This window comes from Dioscorea cayenensis, chromosome 18 (genome assembly GCF_009730915.1).
Source record: "Dioscorea cayenensis subsp. rotundata cultivar TDr96_F1 chromosome 18, TDr96_F1_v2_PseudoChromosome.rev07_lg8_w22 25.fasta, whole genome shotgun sequence".
Lineage (NCBI taxonomy): Eukaryota > Viridiplantae > Streptophyta > Magnoliopsida > Dioscoreales > Dioscoreaceae > Dioscorea > Dioscorea cayenensis.
Window position 1 is genome coordinate 17,933,650 of NC_052488.1, and position 3,993 is coordinate 17,937,642.

Here is a 3,993-nt window from a genome sequence, read left to right on the forward strand (position 1 = left end):
GGATGTATAGAACCACTGTTATAATCCATTGCAATGGGAGTAGATGCAGCGACTGTGAATTCGCTGCAATAGATCTTATGCAGTAATTTTAAGGCCCTTTGCAGTGGCTTATAACAGCTGCATAAGTGCAGTTATGTAGTGCATACCGATCCAACTCCAAGAGTCTTCTCTAAACTCTCACACTTTAAATGAAGAAAACCCTCACAAACCCTTCTAGGCTTTTTCCCGGATCAAACCTAAAAACCCTCATTCTCAAAGTGCTTACTAAGTTAAGAGAAATTTCTTATGCATAGTATTTTGCTACAGTAAAATCGTAATGCCATGGGTTAAACCTACAGTAGTAGTAGGCTCTAAGAGTGAAGAAAATACTAGGTATTACACGCCTCCTGGGTAAAAATTGGAAAATCCTATGCATGGGATTTAATGATACTAAGAGACTAAGAGTAGGCTTTAAGAGACTAAGAGTTCGTTGGCAACCAACAACTTTTGCATTCGCTTTTTAATATTTAATTCTCTTCTTTTGTGAAAAACTAATTTGTAATCTTTGTTTAGGATAATGTAGATGTTCATGAGTATTTTTTTACAATAACAATGAAGATTTCAATGAGTCATATGTAATTAGGAAGAAGTTAAGGAATTTCTTATGAAATCAAAAGTTTTGATTTCAAGAAGGATTATGCAATATACCTGCTTTTAAAATATATGGAGAAAGTAAATATATATACATATATAGGAAGCTCATTTCATCATTTCTAATTCACTTTTCATTTATCAAATGAAATATTGCAAATCAAAAACATGATATTTTTAGAGGAAATAGTGATTATAGCACAAACAATCAACAAGTTATCATCATGGCATAAAAATTACCCCATTTCATAGCAATTAACTTTTATATTATATACACATGATCATGCACTCTTTAGAAAGCAAAAAAGTTATTTTGTTATTTAAAAATAAACTAAAACTTGAAAAAAAAATTTAACAATATTTAAATAAATACAATTGTGACAAAATGAGTTGGTAGATGTGGTTAGAGGCTTAGGGTCACTTAAGCAAATAATTCGAATTTGAATCTTTGTAGATGTAGAAAATTAAGTAGGCTCTTAGTAACCTAATACTAGATTAGTTTATGTCACACCCTATCCTACAGGACCGACACACGACCACCGCCACGACAACCCGAGGAGGGACAGACATGCCACTCAACACTCAAGTCACAATGAAAGAACATACAGAGTATAGAACAGGATGAAAACACTGGGGAAGCAAAACTTTCATAAACATGATGATGAGGTTCTAAGAAACATACAAGCATAAATACCACCAAAATCTCCAAAGATAATAAGTGTACAAGACATATATGATTTTAGGACCCAAAGGCACTACTGGATCCCTGTTCATTATACAATGCAATCATGCTCACGAATGAATAAACACAAAACTCGAAATGAAAGTAAAGGAGATAAGCAGTTACCAAGCACTTCACCTTGCCACGACACCTCTAAGCACTACGGCATGGAAAGGAGGAGAGGATGAGTAACCAAAATCACTCAGTGAATGTGTTAACATAATTCTAAGAAAATATAAAATCAAACCATTTAAATTCAAATCGACAAACCTTTGCAAGTATATAAATAGCCCTTAAAACATTTCAGCATATATATATATATATATATATATGTATGTATGTATATGGAATTCACAAGGAGCATAAAAGACTCAATTTGCTCAAATGAAGGTTTTAACATTCATAAATTATGAATTGGCATAATACGAGTTTTAAAAGAATTAAAACTTAAAACTCGCCGCAACTCGTCATCAAATCCACTTTTCCAAGGAGTATAAAAGAGATCACCTCTCAAGTTTTCTTTTGCATAAAAACATGATTTCCAAAAATATAAGTTCACATATCTTAGATATTTAAAGAGACGAAACAAAAGAGTTCACAATTTAAGAATCTAATCCAAGATATCATGGTTTTGCAAGAATTGAAATGTAAAGCCGTTCTCAAAACAATAGCCTGGAAAACCTCTCCGACATTAGTCGCCATCGTGACTAAGTTGAAAGCCGTCAAGGTCTTCATACCCTTAACATTACCCCACCGAGACCCCATGTGGTGACTTTGAGTTCCCGATATATTCCAATCAGGGCTTTACATGCCACCTGGAGTGAACAAAAAAATCTGGTCTTCCACTCCACCTCTACATGATGGCCGCAAATAACTCCCACTACAATAGGAATGGGCTACACCCCATCACCATCAAGATCTATCGGTACTTAATAATACAATCAATGCATATCACAACATAAAGTACAAATCCTAGACAACATCTCTATATTGGGAATGAAAACCATTTCCATATCCATAAATGTCAAAAGTACGAATACGTTGGGGCTAAATCCCCCGATATCATCATCAAAACCACATCTAATATATATACATAGTTATAGGCAGGAATACTTCAAACCAAGTTTTTCATATTTAAAAGTCTAACTAATGAAATCCATGGTTCAATGTCCCACATGAACCATGCTTTGCAAAATCAACCATATTCGACAAGTAATTAAATTCCATGAATACAAGTAAAACCATATTCAAAATACCAAGAACATGATCATACATGCAAAGGGGTTTCATAATCATTTTTCTAGAGTAAATACTAGTAGTGTCAAAAGAGGACATTGATCATACCTTTGGAATATGTTGCACATATCTTTGAAAATGTAATACAATTCATCAAAATAAACATAGCTTTGGCCTAATTTAAACCCAGCCCATGGTTATAATTGTTCTAGTTTCACCTCTTAAACAATTCATTAAACCTCTCCAAAAGATAAGAGTAAGTCCAAAGACAATTCAAGTGTAATACCCAAGCCTTCCATAAAGACATGAAAATTCTATCTCACTTATATTCCCTCAAACTTGATATCGCCTTTACAATCTCTCACAATTTGTTAAAAGGACAATTACCAGAGACCCTCAATAATTCACAAGTCATTACCAATCACAATTGCTAAAATATGAGTTCAACTCACCCATAAGCAAATGATTGTCAATCCAACAAATTACATATACTAAAGCCACAATGAGAATGAAAATATATTTATGTCATTACATGCACCTATGCATGCCAAGACATCAACCAAATCTTGAATTCAAGATTTTCAATATGTCTACAAAGCTTAAACACCATCAAGTAGTCACTTACACAAGCCTATAGTTATTCAAATTTTTCATGCATTTAAGTCAAATCCAAATTCCTCAACAAAGTGTCATTACTTCCAAATCACCAACTTTAACTTCACCAATATCAAATTCATCATCAACAACACTTGAAAGTTGCCTTCCGTTTCTTAGGGCATTATGCCAAACAATTCATGGGCATTCACAAGGACCTTCAAGTTAACATTCACAATTCATTCCAACACTTAGCATATACAAACCATCACTATTCTTCTAAGGACTTTCCAACCTTTACAAATAAATCGATCATGCATTCTAATTTAACTCTTAAATTAATTCCACCTCCAGAATAAAATAAAATTAAATATTTTCTATGCTTGAAGCTTCCACCATCAACAATATATCCTCATTTTATTGTTCAAGTCTCTAAAATATAGCTGCAATATATCCAAGCTTCTAGACATTAAACCAAATAATGAATCTTCAGTTATTACAAATATTGAAATAACCCAACATCAACATATTAAAGATTCAGTCAACATCTCTATTTTCACTCATTTAGACAATTAAGAAAAACCTCACATTCGAATATATATATATATATATATATATATTCCAACAATTAGAATTCAACCCTCTCAAATTAAAGTCATCACAAGATTTCCAAGGAATTAAAGATCACATGCCCAAAGCCATTTTCATCACAACTATAGTCTATATCGGCCAAATTAATGCCATTTTAAATCAACCAAAACATCAGTTGAAAATATGATAAAACCAGGAAAACAATTTCATCAAGCGATTAC